A 24,472-nucleotide genomic window follows, 5' to 3' on the forward strand; every position below is an offset into this window, starting at 1 on the left:
GAGACAAAATATTCTGAACGTTGTGTAACCCTCAGTGACCATCCCCAACTCCGGCCTTATGATGGGGAAAGACATTGATGAAGCAGCTGAAGATGTTTGTGCTGAGGAAGTTACCCTGAGGATGTCCTGAAGAGATGTCCCGGGACTGAGAAGATTTTCGGCCCCCACCCACAGGCATCTTCCTTTGTGCTCTGAAAGACCCCAGCCATTGGGGAGGAGACACCTGATTCCCATTAAGCTCAAATAAGATGGCGCTTCTGATGACATTCTCAGTCAAATACTGCCTTGATAGCAAGGCTATTCACTCTTTGCTGAGCCCCTGTGTTCCCCTCTTAATTATATCAATATGTGACGGTGTCTTTGTGGAGAGTGTTTTCCTCTCACAGAGGATAGTGAATGTCACGAATTATCTTGTCTCGAGAGCTAGGGGAGATACATCACTGAAAGTATTTAAAAGGTGGTAGATTGATTTTTGATCTGCCAGAGAGCTGAGAGGGTGTGAAGAATTGGACATGAAAGATGAGTTAATACGAACAGTAGATTGTCCATAATGGGAAAAATGTCTTGATTATCCGAACGACATGATCCTGTTCCTTATGTTCTTATATTCTGTAATTACAAAGCTAATGGTTGTAATTTTCCTGCACGTTCTGTTATTGAACGTTCCAATCAGAGAGAGCAAAGTACTTTATGAGTCATCACTTAGTGAGATCTGGGGGCTGAATTCACAGCGAATCTGGGTCTATACCATTACCAACAAATGAAGCACAAGTTCCAGAGAGGAGACACTCTGTAAAGAGACCAGAGTTGTCTTTCGAACCCAGCCTGGGTTTTGAAGTAACATTTTCCAACCCACAGCAAACTATGCGTGACAGTTTGGAGGGAATGAATGAGATCCTGTGCTACTGTGGACCAGGTATTTGGAGCAAGATGCCCCCGTCAGCACCAGTGCAAGTGGTTTGAGGGGCTGAATTGAACATCGGAACATAGGACTGAGGAGCAGGAGTGGGTCATTAGACACGTTGTCACTACTCCACAAGGCACTAAGATCGTAGCTGCTCTGATTGTGGTTTCAGCAGCACTTTTCTGTCTGCATACAATTTTCCTACATGCACTTGTCTGTCAAATGTTTGAATACAGCTCAACTTTGAACAAATGCAAACATCCAGGCACCACAAACGTTTGGTAAAGGGAGTTCCCACTTGAACAGTCCAATAAGAATTTCTCATTTGTGTTCCGACAAATGTTAGAGGGTCACTGTGTCCTTTTCCAGTCCCGCTCTTCCACTGGTTACAACAAATTTTAAATGTCGCCAGTTTTGTGATGTGACCAATTGTATAGGACTTAGACTGGGTCATTTTAGAGAAAAATGTGAAATGCAGGAAGTTGAACTCACAACAAATGGTAAAAGATAGAGTGTCCCAAATGTTCTTCGGACGTTTAAATTATCCTGTTCACACAAGCTGCTGGTAATGGGATTTATTTGTGGAACAGTTGGATTTGGCTGAACTTCCTTTGCTTCCATCAGTGGAGAGCTTCCAATGAGTCCTCACTAGGAATCCTTCACAAGTGGTGAAGATAACTCAGGGATTTTATGGTCTCACATTTTGCTATCCGGTGGACAATGTAAGAGAGGGGGATCAATCAGCAGAGAACATTTTTTCTCCCTCTCTGTGTTGAACCATACAATAATATCAATTGAATATTAAATTGGGCCATGTGTTCTCTCCTGGAGCATTCTCTGGAACGGATGATAATGGACGATAGAAGGTGCATCATTGCTGTTGTTGTACATATTGTCTTTCATTAGAAAGGAAATGTCCCTGCTTTATCATCTGATGACATGTTTATATGCGTCTGTATAATTTGTAAATATCGGTCGATGTCTGTATAATACGTGTGTTGATATCAATACATCTTATTCTTAAATTTATTCTCTACTTTAAACTGCTTAACAAGAGGAAATATGCGTCCAGCTGAAACACCTTTCAGAAAGTCATGTATGGTTCAAGAAGATCTCTCATCTCAGATCAAAACTGATAATCCCCATTTAAAAAAGGCCTTCCCTCCAGGAAGGTGTGAAGGGAAACATCTGTGAAAATCTTCTGAAAGAATTATATCTTTGTTTTTAAATTTAGGCGATCAAAACTGCACACAGTGTATCTGATGTGGTCTCAGCAATGCCCCGTACAGATGCAGTAAAACATTCCTCATTAATCCTGATACGTTTTGCCAAAAACAGCACCATTCCACTTACCTTCCAAATCACTTGCTGCATCTGCAGACTGACTTCATATGATTCATGTCCCAGGAACATGGAAACGGCCTGCATCACAGGGTTCTGCAATCTCTCTCCATTTAAATTGCTCGCCATTGTTTTGTCCTTACTGCCAGCTCACCTTATGTTCTTTCTGCTGAAGGTTTGCTCACTAACCTTCCCTGTCTGTATCACATTGCAGACTCAGTACCTCCATTTGATGACATCTTGAACGATCATCTTGGGTGATGCACTAATTGAGCTTCGCGCCATTCAGTTCCCTTCCTCCAGATCTTTGATACAGATTATTTGTCATTGATGATCCCACAGTGATCTCTAGAGCATTATATTAGTTACAGCTTTGCAACCTGTAAATAAATATTTACCTCTACTCTCTATTTCCTGTTAGCGACAGCTTCCCCGTTCCTGTGTAACAACTAAGGTGGGTTGAATGGTCTCCTCCTGGGCTGTGTAATGTACTCAACGTGCTGAATTACTTCATTCTCTATTCCTGTGTAACTCATTCGAGGGGCAGAATGGTCTTCTCCAGTCTCATTGTAACGATCCTACCTGGCTGAAAGGGGTGGTCCCCTACCTTGTAACAGCATCGAAGGGTGGATTGAGTGAAAACACATGGGGTAGATGCAACAGTATATCTCTGTAACTGCATCAAGGGTGGATTGAGGGAACAACACATGGGATAGGGACAGCAGTATATCTCTGTAACAGTCACGAGGGCTGAATTGAAGGAACAATACATGGGGTAGGGGCAGCAGTATATTTCTGTAAGAGCCTCGAGGGGTGGATTGAGAGAGCAACACATGGGATAGGAACAGCAGTATATCTCTGTAACAACATCGAGGGGTGGATTGAGGGAACAACACATGGGATAGGGGCAGCAGTGCATCTCTGTAACAGACTCAAGGGTGGATTGAGGGAACAGCGCATGGGGTAGGAGCAGCAGTATATCTCTGTGACAGCCTCGAGAGGTGGATTGAGGGAACGACACCTGGGATAGGGACAGCAGTATATCTCTGTAACAACATCGAGAGGTTAATTGAGGGAACAACACATGGGGTAGGGGCGGCAGTGCATCTCAATAACAGATTCAAGCGTGGATTATGGGCATAGCGCATGGGGTAGGGGCAGCAGTTGGCCTTTTGGCTGCACCATTCAGAATGCTCATAACTAATCTGATTGTGTCTGACTATCCGTCTCCTGTCTGTCCCAATAAACATTGACTCTCCTGTCCAGCAAAGATCAGTCAAGCTCAGCGTTGAATATCTTCAATAACCGAGTCTTCACTGCTCCCTGAGTATGAGGACACCACAGATATCACAACAGTAAAGTGAAAGGGATGTCCTTATTTCATTGTGGGACCCGTTATTTTAAACCGTGTTAACCTAACATCAAATTACAACTTCTCTTCAGACATAAGGACAGAATAATTAGGAATAAAGATAACGCATTCTGGACTTCAAACCTGTCCCACATTCCCGCTGACCCTTTCCAGTCAAATATGCATCAAACCCAGCATCTACTGCTGTCTCAGGAAGAGAATACCTGATAGCATAACACCACAAGAACATTAAAGCAAGAAGCAGAATGAGGCCATTCGGCCCATCGAGTCTTAAAATTCAGTTCAATTATTTCTTATATGTACCTCAACCTCATTCTGCCTTCTCCCTAGAATCCTTGATCCCATTACAAATCCAAAGCATATCGATTTGCTTCTTAATGACATTAGTTTCTGTTCCTCAATGGCTATGTGTATTTGTGTGTGTGCGTCTGTATGTGTGTGTGTGTGCCTCTGTGTGTGTATGTGTGTGCGCGTATACGTGTGCATGCCTGTCTGTGTGTATGTGTGTGTGTACATATATACTGTGTATCCATGTGCTTGTTATCTGTGTGTTTGTGTGTCTATGTCTGTCCGTCTGTGTATCAGCCTGTGTGTTTCTTAACTGTGTTTGCGTCTATTCGTACGTGACTGTATGTGTCTGTTGTTTCTACCTGTGTGTATGCCTATCTCCTTGTAAGTATTGTATGTGGATCGTATATTGGGATGTATTTTTGTGTCTGCGTCACTGTACAGTGAAGTATCTGTGTCTGTTTTTTGGATGTAAAAGGACTGTCGTTGGAACTGCCAATGGGTTTAAAGTGAGAATTGCCTTTCACTGAACATTGCTCCTTAATCAGTCAGTGGGACGTGGATGTTTCAGAATCTCCACACGCGGCATTCCAGTCCTCTCCGGCTCATACCAGGGTCCTCCCCACATAGCAGGGGGAGGGGCTGAGGGAATGGATATTGGGCACTCCACCACCCGACTTTGCCTTTCTGTCCTATTCCAGGCTCTCCCTCCTGGAATGGGAGAAAGGGAGGGTTGGAGGGAGTGTGGGAATGGGTGACCCAGCTGTTAGTGCTGGTGTACTTGTGGGGAATTGTGAGGTGTCTGGAATGAGTCAGTCGACAGTTTTGATTCCATATAGTGTTATTAGTGTGGGGGGTATTGCTAGGTGACAGAGAAAGTGAGGAAGAAAGTTACTGAATTCAATGGTGAGAGTGATAGTACCTGAGCCTTATCTGGAAAGAAAGCATGAACCTTGTTCGGGGGTACGTGCTATAACAGATGTAGAGTGAATGTGAGCGAGCAGAGAGTATACGGTACCACTCCGACAAAAATGTCCATCCACGCTAACCCCATTTCCCTGCCATTGCCCCGTATCCTTCTAATCTTTTCATATGCGTGTATTTGTCGAAATGCCTTTTAAAGGTTGTTAATGTATCCGCCTCAATCACTTCCTCGACAGCTCATTCCAAATGCGTACCAGCCCCTGTGTGTAAAAAGGTTGTTCCTCAGGTTCCCATTTATTCTTTCTCCTCTGACCTTAAACTGATGCCCTCTAGTCTGTAATTGCCCAACCCTGGGAATAAAAAAAACTGGGTACATTCACTCTGTCCATGCTTGTCATGATCTTATAAACTTCAATATGATCCTCCCTCAGTCTCACACACATAAAAGTAAGAAGTCCAAGTTTGTCCAACCTCTCCGTATAACTCAGTCCATTGAGTCCTTGGCAACATCGTTATAATTCTTTTCAGAATTCTTTCCAGTTTAAGAACATCCTTCCTATACCAAAGTTAACAAAACTGAACATAATGCTACCAATATGGCCTCAGCAGCGTTCTGTATAACTGCAACATAACTGCCTAATTTTGATATTCAGTGAAATACACTGATGAAGGCCAGTGTGCCAAAAGCTTTCTTCACTGCATTGTACACCTCTGAATAAACTTTCAGAGAACCATGCACCTGAATTCCAAGGTCCCTCTGTTCCACTACACTCCTTAGGACCCAACCATTCATCATGAAACTCCAACCTTGATTTGACTTTCTAAAATGCAAAACTTACACCGATCTATATTGAAATCTATTTGCAAATTCTCAGGCGACTTCCCCAGCTGATCAAAGTACTGCTGTAATTTCTGAAATTTATTATAAACTTCCTCACTCTCCATGCTGCTGCCCATTTTAGTGTCGTCTCCAAACTTATAAATCATGTCTGTACATTCTCATCTAAATCACAGACATATGTAATATGCAGTGGTCCCAGCACCAACCCCTGAGGCATTCCACCAATCACAGGCCTCCAGTTTGACCAGCGTTCTTCCAATATTACCCTCTGCTTCCTAACATCAAGCCAATTTTGTACCTAATTTGCCAGCTTCCCCTCAATTCCATGTGGTCTAACCTTCCAGAGCAGTGTAACATGTGGAACCTTATTGAAGGCCTGACTGGAATCCATATAGACTACGTATACCACCCTGCCCTCCTCAACGTTGCTGGTCACTTCAACAAAGAACTCCAGCACATTTACGAGTCATGATCTCCCATGCACAAGGCCGTGCTGAATTTGATGAAGGGCTTTTGCCGAAACATTGATTTTCCTGCTCCTCGGATGCTGTCTGACCTGTTCTGCTTTTTCAGAACCATTTTCATCTTACTCCGAACCACACCCTGTCTTTCCAAATGCAGGTGCATCCAATCGCTGTGAATCCTCCCAAGTAACCTACCCACTAGATTTGAGGTTTACTGGTCTTTAGTTCCCAGGTTTATCATTGTAGCCTTTCTTGAATATGGGCTCAGCATACGTTACACTCCAGTCGTCCAGGACCTTAATCGTTGGCCAACAATGATAGAAAAAAGCCAAGCAGCGCTCCCGCAATTTCTTCTCTATCCTCCTCTCCTCCTGCAGTGTTCCTGAATGTATCTTGTCAGGACAAGGAGATTTTAGAAATACTGCAAAGTCTGAAAAAATACGTCTATTTATTTCAGGTACAAACACGAAAGAGTGAGAAAGTGAGTCAATGATGGTTAACATCACAAATTAGAAAATATGTTAATCAAAGAAAGTGACTTCAGAAGAATTCCAGATATTCTGGTAAACTGAGAATTCTCAGAAATGAACGATCCAGGAAAGGAAGGCCATGAAACTGATAAGGAAATCAAAAAGAGAACATACTGGCTAACAAACAGGAACACAAACACTGCATCAGTCTACGATCTATATTTCAAAGGAAACAAAATAAAAGCAAGGTCAAATGTGGAAATTTGTAATCGGGAGAGGAGAGGTCATTGTGGAGAACAGGGAAACGACCAAGAAAAGAACCAGTTACTTTGCATCTGTCTTCATGGATGAAGATCCAGAAAATCCCCCAGTAATACCAAGTGATCATATCGGACTCCTGGAGCTAAAGAAATAATGTCAATTCATATCAGTAACAAGGTAGTACTTGAACATAGAACTGGATTGATCATTGCTAAGTCTGACGAAACAGATGTACTTCCAATCAAAATGTCAGAAATAAGTCACCAATAGTAGAGTTAATTGCACTGTCGATAACTTTGTTTTATTTTCCTGTACATTCCGCAGAGACCGGAAACTATTGTGGATAAACGTGGTCCAAGCACTATGGATGAATGGAACGGGTCCAAACAGCTACAAAGGGAAACAGACATAGTGTGGAGAACTGCAGACCAATTAACTTGACATTTGTAGGGAAACTGTTAGAATCTATTGCACAGGATGACGTTTTGATATCTGAAAATTAACAGCAACAATGGAGAGAATCTGATAGAGAAATCATACTTGATAAACTTCGGAAATGTTACAAGTTGTTTCTTACAGCATAGATAATGGGGAACCAGTAGAATTGGTATATATTTGATTTTTGGAAGGGTTTCTATACGAAGTCAGTGAGTTCGTAAATGCCATGAATGTGAAGGGTATTTGGAGGAATATATGTAAGTGGAAAGTTAAAGTTTGGTTCGCCTTCATTTAAGAGTCAGAACATTGATGTAAAGACATCTTAAAGCAGTTTCACAGCGTGTTGGTGGGACTGTACCTGGAGTTTTGTGTACAGATTTCGTGACCAAATCTCAGAAAGAATATACTGACTGGAGAGGGTGTGCAATGGGTATTCTGGGAGAGATGAGATGTTATGCACTTTGATAGGAACAGTAGAATGGCAGCCTATCATTTGCAAATGGAGTGGTTGAAAAATGTTGATCTATAAAGGAACTTTAGCTGCATTTTTGTTTTATTTCTGCGCAGCCCTCCGAATCCATTTAAGGCTGTGATTCTGAAGCCAGAAGTCAATACTGGGAACGGCATTGACACGTTGACCAGTGTATATCGAGCCAGCAAGTGGGGAGCTGTAACATTGAAAACGATCTGTACCTCCCTGTACACCAGTCATCGAAAGTAATATTGCAGGAGCAGAAAGCAGGTAGGCAGATAAATGGTGTATTCACCTTCATTTCAGGGGGATTTGAATACAGGAGTAAGGGTCATTTACTGCAGCTGTACAGGGCCTTAGTGTGACCCCATCTCGGACATTGTGCAGTATTATTTGCAGTTTTGGTCTCCTTGCCTAGTAAAGGATAAACCTGACATTGAGGGAGAGCAGTTCAGAGTGACCAGACGGATCTCTGGGAGGACAGGCTTGTTGTGGGACCAGAGTTTTGGGGTGACTGGGCCTGTATTTCATATGGATTAGGAAAATGAATGGAGATATCACTGACATATATCAAACTCTGACAGTGTGAGACAGATTGGAGGCAGGGATGATAGTTCACTTAATAGAAAACATATTTAATACACAAGTGTTATCAAAGAACCGCGTGTATATTGAATAGAGGAGCAAACTTGATGTGTAAGCATACTATCGGATATGAACATTGTAGGGGAAAAGTGCATTGACGAGATATTCGGCCATGAACTAGCATGGGGAAAGCTCAATGTATTGAATGACCTCCTCCTTTCCTGATGTTTCTGTGCAGTCTGTGGGAAAGCTCTGTAAATGTTGTCACATAATCTCAGACGTTAGAAAGGAGGCCTCTGCAGGGTCGACAAGACTGCGTTTCCCATTCCCTTTTCTCATAACACGGCTGGTGCCAGGTGCTCTGTCCAGTTTTATCCTTTAAGACCTCAGAGCAGTTTGATACAATTGAGTGTCTTACTTGGCCGATTCAGAGACCATTGAAAAGTTTTATCACATGTCTGTGCGCCTGGAGTCACTTTTCGTCCAGACCAGGAAAGTACGGCAGATTCACTTCCTGAAAGTACACTGGGGAAGTAGATCGATGTTCACAATCAACATTGGACACAAGATCACTGTTACTGACACCAGATTTTACGTCTCGATATTTTATTAATTATTTTTAACTTCGACCAGCTACCAGAGCATTACCCTGCTCTGGATAAGTAATCCAATGATATTTCCACAACAACATCATCTCCACATGGGGACCTATAGGAAACCACGCTGATCCGATTATTTCGGTACTACTTGACAGCACTGTCAAAAATAATTCCCACCAATTTGACTGTCGTGATGGGACTTCGAGGTGGTAATTGGCCAGATTGTAATGATTCTCCTCTTCGGGGACTGGACAAAGCTGAGTAATTTTCCACATTGTCAGGGAGATGTCAGAGTTGCAGCTGGAATGAAACAGATTCCCCAGGGACACGGCTTGTTGTGCAGCACAAGTCTTCATTCCTATTGCAGGAATGTGGTCAGGGCCCATTTCTTTTGTCATATCTACAGAGTTCATCTGTTTCTTCATGTGACGTGTAGCGAATCAAGTTGTTGGAAGACTGTCATCTGTGAGTCTGTGGGCATCATGATGAGTGCGAGTTGGATCATCCACTCAACACCTCTGGCTGAGGATAATGCAGACACCACGTCCTTGACTCTTTTTTTCACTGTTGTACAGAGTTGTTCCGATATTTAGGATGAGGATATTTGTGGAGTCCTCTTCTCAGTAAATTGTTTAACAGTCCACCACATTTACGCTTGGATTTAGCAGGGCGACAGAGCTTAGATCCGATCTGTTAGTCTTGGGATCATTTCCCCCTCTCCGTCAGAAGGTAATTCTGCTGTTTGGAATGCAACCAGTCAAGTGTCATCCCTTTACTGGGTTGTCAACAGGTTTAGGTGCACGTGATTCTGATCTTGGCATCAACCCTGTATCCAGTGACCTAATCTGGTTTCTGATGCGGTAACACTTCCATGTTCATATTCTCATTCTGCTGAGGGCATTTCCCTGGTGTCACACGTGCAATTTGTTACTTTAAATTAATCCATTTAAGTAATAATCTAAATCGTTCATTTTCCACAATGTCAACTTCTGTATTTGAAGTGAATGTGTTTCCTTTTATTTTTCTCCCTGACCATGATTAAAAGCTCTGTAGTGTCAGTGATGCCAATCCTTTTCAGTTTCAGAGTCAAGGTACTTATGCACCATGCGTTATTGCTCAGTTCCCAGTGTACGGCACTCCAAGTTGGACAGGATGTTTGAGCATCTTTGACATTCTTCTTTAGACATTGTCCAAAAACAGACATTGCTGAAGAAATTACTGAAAATGTTGCAGCATCTTCTGGAGTGAATGCAGAGTTAAGCTTTCAGGTCCAGTGACCCTTACAAAGCTCCCAGTTTCTCCAGCAATTTTTGTATTCTTTTTCCAGTATCCATAGTTACTGGTTTTCGTGAAAATTTGTTCTGTGCCTATTCACTTCTGGAGAAACTCATCAGGTCTGTCATCATCTGCAGAGACAGAGAAACGGCGTTAGCATTTCAAGCCCAGTGTGACACTTCTTCAGAACTGAAAAGGATTGGAAACTGGGATTTTCAATCCCTTGTCAGACTTGGGCGATAGGTGACAGGGAAAAGAGGGTGTGACAAAGATAAATGGGCTTTTAGCACAGGTGAACGAGTGGATGATGTAAAATGTGTTTAAATTAAGGTGTGAATGGAGGAAATGGGTTCTCTCTGTTGAGTGCAAGATAAAGAAGAAGCAACCACACAAGGTCATAGGGAGGCCAGGAGGGAGAATGCTGAGTATGTGACATTATATAGATCTGGCCATGAATACGTTTTCACTGTTGAGATCATCGCCCTCTTTAGACAGAGGAATCCAGGTGCTTGACTTCTTATTGTCACTAGTAAGCATTTCGTGCTGCCTTCGTATTGCAATATGGAGAAAAACAAACCACCATACAAGGTTTGGACTGAGTATTGTTTACCTGTTATGTTTAGTATTGTTTAAATTTGCAATGCTTATCTTTAAATACTTTTTCTTGAAATTAGTATCAGATGGAGTGTAGGAGGTTGGGTGGTGCCATTGTAAAAGTTTCTAAAACCATGAGAGATATGGATAGGGTGAATAGCCAAGATCTTTCCAACGACATGGGGAGTTCAGCCATAGAAGGCATATGTTTAAGGTGAAAGAGGAAAGCTTTGAAAGGAACGAAGGGGCATTTTTTTTTATAGAGAGTGGTTGGGTATGGAATGAACTGTCAGAGGAAGAGTGGTAGATGCCAATACAGCTACAACATTTAAAACTCATTTGGACAACCATATGAATGTTAAACAGTTAGACACATATTGGCCAAACAAAAGCAGAAGGGACGAGCTTAATTTGGAAAACCTGGCCAGCATGAACATTTAGAAAAGCTTCACGCAGAGTCAGTGTGGTTTGTGAACGGGAAATTATACTTTTCCCTGTAAAATCATGCAAAGTATTTCTGGAGATGCCTGAGAATGTAACAAGCGGATTTGATAAAGGGGATCTGTTAGACATCAGGCTTTCCAGAGATTTTCCACAAAGTATTACAAAATAAGAGTTCTTACACACAACAGAAGATCGTAGGATGATGGATAATGTATTAACATGGGAAGTTGATTGGTTAGCTCATAGAAATCAGAGAGTCAGGATTAATGAATCTTCATGATAAAGGTGTATTTGCTGGAGTACCACAGCTATGAGACCGATGGCATCAGTTATTTACAATCTATACTGATAGCCTGAAGGAGGGAGCTGAGTGCAATATACATCCGAGTTTGTGGATGACGCTGTGAACCAAAAGACAGGGTGTTATTTAATGGAGAGCACTTCCAGAAAAGGACCAGTACAAAGGGATTGTAGTCTTCCAGTGTATGAAACATAAAGTCAGCATGCTGATGCAGCAAGTAACTAGGTTGGTTCAAAAGATGGGTTCCTGGTATGAAAGGGCTGTGTTATTGAGAATCTCTAAAATGGTGAGGCGATTATTCATTGGGGTTTAAATGAATGAGGAGTGATACTGCTGAAAAATACAAGACACAGAAGGAACTTGAGAAGGTAGATGTTGAAAAGTTGTTACCATTCCTGGTTAGAGTCTCGAACTCGAGGACATAGATACCGAATATGGAACATAGATTTCTGTCTGAGTTGCAATGTGATGCCTTCTCTCAGAAAGTAGTGAATGTCGCGAATTTCCTAACCCGGAGAGCTGTGTAGGGATACAAGGAGTCGGCAAGAAGGTGGAGTCCAGCCCTGGAGTAGATCAGCCATGTTCATATTAAATGACAGGGCAAGCTTGAGGGGCCGAATAACCTACTCTTGTTCCTACTTATTAATTTCACATGTTATGCTTTTGGAAAGTAACTGGTAATTTTCCTGGAAGCTGTGTTGTGTAATGCTGCATTTGGATGAGCAAAGAATAAGTTTGAGTTAACCCTGAGTGGAGTGGGGGAACTGTATTCACAGCGAATCTGGGTCTGTGACATGACTTATATCTGGAGCAGAAGTTACAGAGAGGGGAAGCTTGGAAACAGGGATTGGGGGTGAGGGTCACTTCCTGGCCCAGCCTGGATTTTCGAATTACATTTCCAAAACTACACCTAACCATCGGAGTGGCCTCGATCTGCCGCTGTATAGCAGGTCCGAAGGGCTGATTGGAACATCAGAACATAGGACTGAGGGACACGAGGGGGCCATTCGGCCCTTTCACACTACTCCATCAGTAAAGTATGTCATGGCTCATCTCATTGTGGTCCCAGCTGCACTCTTCTCTCCATGCACCATTATCCATGTCTATTGAAAATCAGGCGAAGCCAGCCTTGATATAATACAAAGATTCCGCCACCCTAAACTTCTGGGAAAAAGGATTCCCACTTGAATGAATTCCCACTTTGTGAATTTCTTCTCACTCCAGTTGTGACTGAGGATGGAGGGTGTCACACCTTCCTTTTCTAGTCCCACTCCTCCACGGCTCACAACAAATTTTAAATGTAATCAAGTTGGTGATATGGTCGATGATTAAGATCTCAGACTGGGTTAGGTTCAGTGATAAGAACAAGTCAGGCAGATGTCTTTAGTCAGCCACAAGTTACTAACAGAATTACCGGAGGAGTATGGTGGATCTGTGGGTGGCACTGCTTCCTCACATCACCAAGGAGCTGGGTTCAATTCTAACATCGGGCGATCCTCCATATGACGTTTGAACATTCTCGCCGTGACTGTGCGTGTTTCCTCTCAGGGCTCCAGTTTCCTGCCACAGTCCAAAGATGAGCATGAGTGTTAGTTATGGGAAATGCAGGGTTACATGGATAAGGTAGGGGGGGCACGTCGAGGTGGGATGTGGTTTGGTGGATCAGTGTGGACTTAATGGATGGAATGGCCTGCCTCCACACTGTAGAGGTTCTATGACAATGACAACAAATTTGGACTGTACAAACACGGCTATACCTTCTAGGAGAAAGTGAGGACTGCAGATGCTGGAGATCAGACCTGAATTCCAGCAACACATTTTCAACCCAGCGGGTATATACATAATTCACTCTCCTCAATGTCTTGTATGTTTCATTCTCAGTCCAAGAGTAACCTGTTAAAACCTTCATCATATAAGCCCTTCACCCCAGGAATAGGTGAAATGAAACATCGCTAAACTGCTTTCAATGTAATTATATCTTTTTTCAGATACACAAAAAACTAATCTCACACTCAGATCATAACGTTTATAATTGTTTTCTCAAAGTGCTGTGAGTTTTTCGAACACTCTTCCTCGCAGAGCTTTGGAGGCAGAGATATTGAATATTTTTGAGGCACGGACAGAAGTTCATGAATAACAACAGAGTCAAGGATTAACGAGAAATGGGCAGCAATTTGTAGCGTAGGGGAAATGTAGATAGTGGTATCAAATTACACGGGTCCAGAACATCCAGGAATATTATGCAAAATGAAATGATAATATCAATAAAATGTTGAGGAGGAATACAAGATGGCGATGATCCAGAAGGTCTGTTTTGCTGGGCTCTGCATCAACACACGGGCAAAGTGGTTCTCTAACCCACCCCATCCCAGCCGGTTAATTAGAATTCAACACTAAAAGAGTGATAGAATCTTTACTAATCCCGTTTTGTCAAATGGAAATGAGAAAACATGGGAAAGAATCGATTAAGTCCCAACACACTGTGCACCCGTCAGAAGCACCAAGCATGCCTGAGGCTGTAGCTGCAACCCACTCTGCTCGTTCAATAGACCCAGTTACTCACCAGGCCTTGGTCACTGAGTTCATCAAGTTACGTAAAATGATTGAAGAAGGGTTCAGCAGTGGTTGTAGCTGCTCTCAGCCGTGCTCCAAAAACATGAGCAGCAATTGACAGCCTTGGAAACAGAACAGATGATGTCAAGCGCCGAACTGCAGCGACAGAGAACGCGATCAATTCCACTCATTTGATTCCTTTGAAAACCAGGTCCGTACCGTAAGTGAGCATGACGACGACCTCGAGAACAGGGGTAGGATAAGGATGTTCACATCGTCGGTTTGCTGGACGGGACGGAAGGTGGTCAGCCAGTGAGTTTATTGAGAACTGGCTGCCACGATTCCTTAACTTTGAAACTGAAAAGGGACAGGTGAAGATTGAGACAGTTCGTCGAGTTACGTTGCACAGATCAGACTCAGACCAACGCCTTCGCCCTGTCCTTGTGTGGTTACATAGATATGGGGATAAACAAAGACTGATGGAATCTTCCCGAACACAGGGGAAAGATCCAATGGTTTTAATTCACGAGGGCTCCAGTATTATGTTCGTTCAGGACTTTTCAACGGTGGTGATTCAGGAAAGAAAATCTTTTGATGACATCAAGAAAAGAATAAGGGAACTCGGGATTCAGTATTCCCTACGGTAACCAGCTGTGCTCTGTATTGCTTTCAATGGATCCACGAACTCGTCTGACTCTCCAGAGAAAGCAAAAACTTTATGGACATTTTAAAATAAGCTGGATATTTAGATAATCATGTTTCTCTCTTAAAGAAATTTTCTTGGAATTTTCTGGTATTAACCAGTGTTAAATTGTAGTCGGGGATGGGTAGAGTATTCACTTTTAACTTCTTCATTAGTATTACTACTCTTTTTTTCTTTCCTTGCTTGTTTCTGGGGTGCGGCACAAGCTGGAGTGGGTTACAAAGGTACTTGTGATGACTAAATAACGACCAAAGGGCAGTTGAAGCCCGATGTTTGTTGTTAATTGCCATGAATGTCATATTGGTAGCGGGCAGAAGATAAAGTGTTGTGATATGTAACCGTGCCCACTGGGTGAGCGTGGGGTAAATTTCCTATCGAATGTCATTGGCACTTTGGATTTTGTTTCTTTTTTTTTGTCTTTTTTATATGAGTTTAGTTTTGGAATGTTTTTAGAGCTTGTTAGTTGTAGTCGTCTTAGTTTGTGTTGTTTTTAAGCTCTATGAGTCTTTTTTCATTCATGATCAGTGATGTGTAATTCAAGTTGTTCCTCTCTAGAGCTCAAATGTCGCTACGGTGTGTGATGGATAATGATGTTCTTAAATGGTGTACCTGGAACAATAAGGGGAGCCATCGTCCAGTCAAGAGGAAATGTGTACTTTCTAGTCTTAGGAAGGAGAGGGTGGATGTTGTCCTATTGCAGGAGATGCACCTTGATGACAAGGAACATTGGACATTACAGCAGGGCGAGTTTGATCGGGTTTATTTCTCGATTTTTTTTAATTGTAGGAGTAGGGGAGAAGCCATACTGGATAGGAAGAAACTTCCAGTTAAATTACTAGATTATATTTGACACTCACAGGAGGATCATAATCCCGAAATCCTTGAACTATGGAAAAGAATACAGTATTTTGAATGATTATTGCCTCCTGGCGCACCCTCTTAAAACCTTGGTAGATGCATTTTCTAAATTAAGTTATCTTGCCTCGTGGCACATTATTGTAGACGATTTCAACTGTCTTACGTACCCCGCAGTGGACTGAATGTCGAAAGGACCCCCAATACCCAGGTTATAATGTAAGCAATTAGTGGAATTCTGTGCAGAACTAGAGCTGGTGGATGTCTGGAGGCAAATCTACCTCACAAGTAGGGATTTTGTTTTCTTCTTTAACCAGCAGAAATGCCGCACGAGGGTTGATATTTTCCCATCCCTGCAGCAATCTTAGATTCGGTGGCATCCTGCACAATTGGGAATATTATCATTTCTGACCATGAAGCAGTATACTTATTGATTAAGGTTAAGGGTAATATAACAGATTCGAGACACTGGCGAATGTATCCCTTTATTCTTAAGGCTAGTTAGTTCATTGAATTTTTCTGCAATGTATTCAGATCTTTCTTAGCCATTAATTCAGTTTCAACCAGTAACCCATCCATTCTATGGAAAATTGCTAAGGCTTATACCAAGGGATAATTATTCCTTAGGATGCAGTAGAAGTGGGAGCAGGAATGCTGGTTTGAGGCACAGCTGAGGGCAGCAGAGAAGGCATACTGTGACAGACCCTCAGTGGCTAAGCTGCAGAGGATTACAACGCTTCGGACTACAGTGGATTCCACATTCAAACAGACAGCCAAGAAGGAACTTACTTTTGCAAAACAAAGGCTGTTTGAACATAGTGATAAGCTGCGCAAGCATTTAGCCTATCTTGCCAGGAAAAAGAGTGCCCCTCTCAAGCCATTACCTCAACAAGGGAAGGTACTGGGATCCTTACCTTTGATTCCAGAAAGATTAATGGCTCCCGTCCGAGTTTTTTCTGCGAATTATTGTGAGGATAGATGGATTAAGATTGAGTCATTTTTCAAGAACCTGGGTCTTCCAGGAGTAACCCCTGAATAAGTGTTGTGTCTTAATGCACCATTGTCAGCACAGGAGGGTGTGAAGCAGCTTCAGAATGTAAAGATGCACGTTCCTGACGGATTTCCTCGTGACTTTTACAAATAATTTATAAACCTATTGTCAGGACAGATGTTTCACACGTTCCGTCGCTCATACAGTCACAAACCCCTCCCTCCATCCTTTAGAGGCTCATATCTCACTGATGCTGAAGAAAGGAAGACCTTGGAAGATTGTGCTTCTTACACACCAATCTCACTTTTAAATGTTGATTTCAAAATTCTGTCTGAGATCCGTGCATTAAGGCTGGAAACTTTGCTGCCTTCCATTGCCAAAGAGGACCAAACATGCTTTATAAAGGGCCGCAGATCTTCCTACAATGTTAAGAGGTTACTCAATATGATCCAAGAGTCTCAACAACAATCTATCCAGGGATTATTGATCTCTTTAGATGAGAAAAGGCATTTGATTGGGTTGAGTGGTCGGATCTCTTCTGTACTTTAGAACGGTTTGGTCTACGCATAGTTTTTATCAAGTGGGTGAGGGTCCTTTACCACGATCCTCTGGCTATGGTTCTCACTAATGGTGTGCCAACCAGTAATATTAATATTTCTCCAGGCAGCCGACCAGGTTGACACCTTTCACCATTATTCTTTACGTTGGGGATTGAGCCACTGGCGGAGGCCATCTGTAGGGATACCAACATATCTGCCCCAGAAGTGGGATAGAAGTCACGTGAGATTACATTGTATGCAGATGAGGGTCTTACGTTTTTTGTCAAATCCCGCAATTTCGGTAGTTCATGTGATGCAATGCATTAATTCGCTTGTTGCCTTTCCGGGCGATAAGATTAATTTTACAAAGTTGGAGGCCATGCTTATGGGAGGTCTTGGAGAAATACCTGATACTGACGGCAAATCCTGGTTTCCTTTTAAATGGTCACTGGGGTAGTTTCCCTATTTCAGTATATTCATTACATCTGTCTTTGATCATTTATTTAACGTGAACTATGTCCATTTGTTTGACAAAATTAAACAAGACCTTCAAAGATGGGAGCCATTTCCAAAATCCTGGCTAAGTCAGATAGCTGTTATTAAAATGAATGTCCTTCCTCATTCCCTAGGCCCCGTGCGAATGCTTTCCGACAGATATGTCGGAAACAGAATGGCTGGTTCAGCTTTTATTTTGTACCACAAGCAATTCTTTATCAAGCTAACAAAATTGCAACTGCCCCACAGATTGTGGCGCAGAGGGGAGGGGGGCGGGGGGTTGGATCTCCCCGATTAAAAGCAATCAATTAAGCTCTTTTATCATCCTATGTTAGTGCCTGGGCCGCCGAGGACTTGGCGTCAATACAGTAGACATTGGGTCATCTCAGACAAAGTGAACCCTTATTAGTCTGTTATTCTTAGATAAAATGACAACATTTATGGAGTATTGTCAAAAGCTAATGGTGATCAATACTGTTAAAACTTTAAGGACAAGGCCTCAGATCAAGGGCAGTACAGCCATTACCATGTTTCTTACCCCTTTAATTGGTATACCGGGTTTTCAACCGCGGGTAATGGATTCCAGGTTTAAACTGCAGGCAGCGAGGAGGTGGGGGGGAGGGGGGGGTTATCTTGCTTGGATGATTTAGAACTAGTAGAATCCCTACAGTATGTAAACAGGTCCTTGGGTCCAACAAGTCCCGTTTGATCCTCTGAAGAGTAACCCAACCAGACCCATTCCCCTACCATCCTATACTTATTCTGACTAATGCCCCAACTTACAGATCCTGGAACACGATGAGCGATTTAGCAATGGTCAAGTCATCTAATTTGCACATCTTTGTGACTGTGGGAGGAAACCTACGCAGACACAGTTGAGAATATACTAACTCCACACAGCCAGTCACCCCAGACAGGAACCAAACCCGTGACCCTGCAACCACTGAACCACCACGTGTTACTTGAGGGATAAACAATAATATCATTTGATCAAATAACTCGTAAGTATGGACTACCGAGTAGAGACTTCTTCATTTTTTTCCAGATTAGAGATTTGATTTAAAAATACTTTCAACAGACTCTTACAGATCCGATAGAGAGAAGCCATTGCTTATTGTTAAGAATACACTGTGTCAGTACCCTTTATCATGAGTTGGATAGTGTCCCCTCAGAAAAGACTGTGCAGCTTCGTGACGTCTGTGCGAGAGAGTTGGGGGTGTTAGATCTCTTTGGAGACATGGGAGGATATTTGTGAAAATGCTCGAAGGATTTTGATCTGTAATAGGACCCATTTCATGCAGTTGAAAATCCTTCATAGGGTCGATCTGACACCAGATTTTCTCTCAAAATTCAAAGTGGGATTATCTTCAGCATTCCTAAATGCAGAATGACTACAAGCACTCTTACTCATTGCATGTGGTCCTGCTGCAGGCTTCGTTTATAGTGGAGCACTGTGCTAGGTGTGATAGAGTGGGTCTTGAGGACCAATTGGAGATGGACCCGATTTCTCTTTCGTGGGAATGCCCAGAGTATCTTACGCAGATGCATATGGGAGACAATATATCCTTACTTTCTGGGCTAGGAAAAATATTCTGTTGTGTTGGATGTCTGAAAACTCCCCGCGTTTGTTGGGTCTTTGTCAGCTCATCATGGGGAATATCCCTTTGGACTTTCTCACCAGTATGGTGCACCAAAAAACAAAGATTAATATAAGTCATAGAGTCATAGAGATGACCGGCATGGATACAGGCCCTTCGGTCCACCCCATCCATGCCGACCAGATATCCCAAACCAATCTAGTCCCACATGCCAGCACCCGCCCCATGACCTTCCAAACCCGTCCTATTCATATACCCATCCAAATGCCTCTTAAATGTTGCACTTGTACCAGCCTCCCCCACTTCACCTGGCAGCTCACTCCATACACGTACCACACTCTGTGTGAACAAGTTGCCTCGTAGGTAACTTTTATATATTTCCCCTCTCACCCTAAACCTATGCCCTCTCGTTCTGGACTCCCCAACCACAGGGAAAAGACATTTCCTATTTACCTTATCCATGCCCCTCATAATTTTTAAAATTTCTATTATGCCACCCCACAGCCTCCGATGCTCCAGGGAAAACAGTCCCAGCCTATTCAGCCTCTCTGTATAGCTCAAACCCCCAACCCTGGCAACATCCTTGTAAATATTTTCTGAACCCTTTCAAGTTTCACAACATATTTCTGATAGGAAGGAGACCAGAAATTGAACGCAATATTCCAACAGTGGTCTAACCAATATCCTGAAGAGCTGCAACATGATCTTTACACGCCTGTACTCAATACTCTGACCAATAAAGGAAAGCATACCAAACACCTTCTTCATTATCCTATCTACCTGCAACTCCACTTTCAAGGAGCTATGAACCTGCACTCCAAATTCTCTTTGTTGAACAACAATCCCTGGGACCTCACCATTAAGTGTTTAAGTCCTGCTAAGATTTGCTTTCCCAAAATGCAGCATCTAGCATTTATCTGAATTAAACTCCACCTGCCACTTCTCAGCCCATTGGCCCATCTGGTCAAGATTCTGTTGTAATCTGAGTTGACCATCTTCGCTGTCCACTGCACCTCCAATTTTGGTGTCATCTGCAAAGTTACTAACTATACTCGCATCCAAATCATTTATGTCAATGTCAAAAAGTAGTGAATCCAGCACAGATCCTAGTGGCAATGCACTGGTCACAGGCCTCCAGTCTGAAAAACAACCCTCCAACACCACCCTCTGTCTTCTACCTTTGAGTCAGTTCTGTCTCCAAATGGCTAGTTCTCCCTGTATTGCATGAGATCTAACCTTGTAATCACTCTCCCATGGGGAACCTTTGTCGAACGCCTTACTGAAGTCCATATAGATCACATTTACCCCTCTGCCCACATCAATCCTCTTTGTTACTTCCTCAAAAATCTCAATCAAGATTGTGAGACATCATTTCCCACGCACAAAGCCATGTTGACTATCCCTAATCAGTCTTTGCCTTTCCAAATACAAGCACATCCTATCCCTCAGGATTCTCTCTACCACCAATGTCAGGCTCACGGGTCTATAGTTCCCTGGTTTGTCCTTACCACCATTCTTAAACAGTTGCACCACATTAGCCAACCTCCAGTCTTCCGGCACCTCACCTGTGACTATCCATGTTACAAATATCTCAGCAAGAGGCCCAGCAATCACTTCTCTAGCTTCCCTCAGAGTTTTCGGGTACACCTGATCATGTCCTGAGGATTAAACCACCTTTACCCGTTTTAAGACATTCAGCACTTCCTCCGTTTTAATATGGACATTTTGCAAGGTGTCATCATCTATTTCCCTGCATGTTATATCTTCCATATCCTTTTCCACAGTAAATATTGATGCAAAGTACTCGTTTAGTATCTCCCCCATACTTCCTGTGCCAGGAAAAATATTCTGTTGTGTTGAATTTCTGAAAGCCCCGGGGTCTGTTGGGTCGTCATAAGCTCGTCATGCAGAATATCCCTTTGGACTTTCTCACCAGTATATGGTGCACCAAAAAGCAGATTAATATAAGATATGGCAACCCTTTTTGCATCACCGCGATGCAGGCTTATCTGCCACTCTAAAAAGGGCTTTTATATAGCCATGACGATATTGTCTAATGAATCAAATATTAAAAATTGTGAACATATGAATGTGTATAAGTTAATGCTCTCGAAGAACATGAGCTATCGTTTTGTTATTCTGAGCCGTATTATTTATTTATTATTTATTTTTTATTTTTTTATTTTCTTCAGTCCATTAAGAGACTTTAACTTGTTTTGCATGTACATGCACATGGATGTAATTTTGTTCAGCTTTGAGTTGTTTTGTTATTGGTCAAATATAATAATAAAAAATTATTTTTCAGTAAAAAAGTTGTTTTAAAAATTAAAATGCTAACATTGATAGAATAGAGTCCCAAAGAACTCTTATTAGATAGACCACTCGTGGTTTACGCTGAAGGTCACCACACTTCGGGTGGTGGGGTGAGGTTGAGAGAGCATCCCCTTCATGGTAACCTCGATCAATATGGGGAATTGAACCTGCGCAGGTTTCTACCTCTGCATCACAAACCAAACATCCAACCAATTGAGTGGGAGACTGTGTAACTGTTACACTCAGAATCAGTCACAGACAAAGAGCAAGAGAAACATTCATGACAAGGAAAAAGGTATATTTGAGATAACGGTCATGATAATGGCTGAGGATAAAAACGTTCGCTGCTAGAAAATGTATAATATAATGAGACAAGTGTTTGGAAGGTGTCTTTGGTTGAATACAATAAGCTGAGACAAGTGAAATAACCAGAATGACTAATTGTGAATGAATATCGATAACCATAAAATAAGTGTATGTTTTTGATTGTTCTGTGGAAAGCATGCTGACTGTTGTATGAATTTATAAAGCAGATAAAATATATTGTTAGGAGAGTCCGTCCCCATGGGAAATGCCTTCTGAACACATGCTAGAAGAAACCCGGGGTAAAACTTGTCTGAGAATCATCTGCTCAGTAATAGGAAGCTGGTGATTGAATGAGTGAAAGTTCCTGTAACATGATGCTGAGAAAATCATCACATCACTCCCAAACGTATTGAATGTTGGAGCATGTTTAAAGTACAGAATGGCCTCATCATAGATTTTAACTGTGTGTGATTTGAAAAACGTACATCTCTACTCCATCCTCTTACCTGTTACACACTGGGGCACTGCCGCTTTACTGAAACTGGGAATAAGTTGGAACACTATCTGAATCATTCCATAATTGGCATTCTCCAGAATATTCGATAACTGTGTGTGTGTGGGGTGGGGGGGGGGGGCATTAGAAATGCAAGAGAGAAACACAGGGAAGGTGCTGCATGCAGTGGTGAGATTGGTGGAGCATGAGCCTTGTTCGGGGGTCCGTGCTATAACAGATATACAGTGAGTGTGAGGGAGCAGAGAGAATACGGTGACCCTTATCCTGACAGAATGGGAAAGGTTATTGATCCTTGTCCTGTTTTGCTGGACATTTCTTCAGACCGCAGATACTGCACTGAGGTGGATGGTGAGCTCAGACCAGGGGCTCGATGGGTCTGGTGGTGTGACCCTCTGGGAAGAGAATGGTTCCCCTCTGTACTAGCCCATCCACCAGGACTTCCGTGCCCCTGTAAAGAAACCGTGGTGTAATTGCCCATGATCTGGCATGCTCGTGGCAAACTGTGCAGGGCAGCTCCAAACTGAGAAAGCTCAATCGTGTGCCCATTGGCCTTTTAAAGATGACCCCAGTGTCAGGGATCAAGGAATATCCAGGGGGAATCCGGGCGATGGTGAGTACCTCCAGTCCTGGTGGTTGGGAGAATTAGTCTGGCATTGTATGAGAGGGACACAATAGAGTGGGGTGGGTAGTTAATGAGATGAGTTTGGTAAGACAGCACCAGGAAACTAGCTCGGCCTTGTGCAGACAATCCCTCTGTCACACTCAATAAAAATGTCACTGAGACAGTTTTTTGTTAGATTCAGCCCAATGAGGCGAAGACTCTGCTGTCCTCACTCCCAGTTACAAAGCTGCAGAACAAATGCTCATCCAAAACTCTCCATCGCCTCAACTCACAACAATATCCCATTCACTCATAATTCTTCATAATACTGACTGGTGTCGCATGATACTATCGAAAAGTCTTCATTTCAGCATTCTGAAACCTGTGAACATATCCTTCCATGACATTTTTTCTCAATCTCCCCCACTCTGCCTCCACTCCAAAACACACTCACTTACAGTCATACTGCACGAGACTGCCAGTATGCCTGACCATTTGCCCAGCTGGTCCATGCCAACCAAAATGTCTATTCATACTCACCCCATTTCCCTGCCCCTTCTCTGTATCCCTATAAACGTTTCCTATCTGTGTATTTGTCAAAATGCCTTTTCAATGTTGTTATTGTACCCACCTCAATCACTTCCAATGGCAGCTCAGTCCATATACGTATCACACTCTGTGTAAAAAACAGTTGCACAGGTTCCTTTTTTATATATCTTTTTCCTTACCAAACATTAATGGATGTCCTCTAGTCCTCGATTCCACAACCTTGGGAAAAAATTTTGAAGTATTCACCACATGCACGCCTCTCATGATTTTATAAGAGTTACACTTCCACAAGAACCCTCTTCGTTTCCGACGCTGTGAAGAAATAAGTTCTAACCTGTCCAACCTCTAGCTATAACTTAGAGCCTTTAGCCCAGGAAACATCATTGTAAATTTCTTCTACACTCTTTCTCGTTCAATAATATCCTTTCCAGAGAAAGGTGAACAAAACTGAGCACAATACTCCGACTGCAGCCTTACCAACATCCTGTACAACTGCATCATAACGTCCCAACTTCTATACTCAATGCCCTGATGTAGGCCAGTGTGCCAAAAACTTTCTTCACTGTCCTGTATATCTGTGACTCAAATTTCAGACAACCATGCACCTGATCTCCAACGTCCCTTTGTTCCACTACATGCCTTAAGGCCCTCTCATTCATAATTAAACTTCTGCCTGGATTTGACTTTCCAAAATGCAAGACGTCACACTTATCGATATTAAACGCCATTTGCTATTTCGCAGCCCACTTCCACAGTTGACCAAGGTACTGCTGCAATTTCTGATAATGTTCCTCACTGTAAATGATGCCTCCTAATTTAGAATCATCTGCAAACTTACTAACCTTGCACTGTACACTCTGGTCCAAATCATTGATATAGATA

The sequence above is a fragment of the Chiloscyllium plagiosum genome, unplaced genomic scaffold, assembly GCF_037043375.1.
Source record: "Chiloscyllium plagiosum isolate Xiang-an unplaced genomic scaffold, Cpla_swu_hap1 HiC_scaffold_40, whole genome shotgun sequence".
Classification (NCBI taxonomy): domain Eukaryota; kingdom Metazoa; phylum Chordata; class Chondrichthyes; order Orectolobiformes; family Hemiscylliidae; genus Chiloscyllium; species Chiloscyllium plagiosum.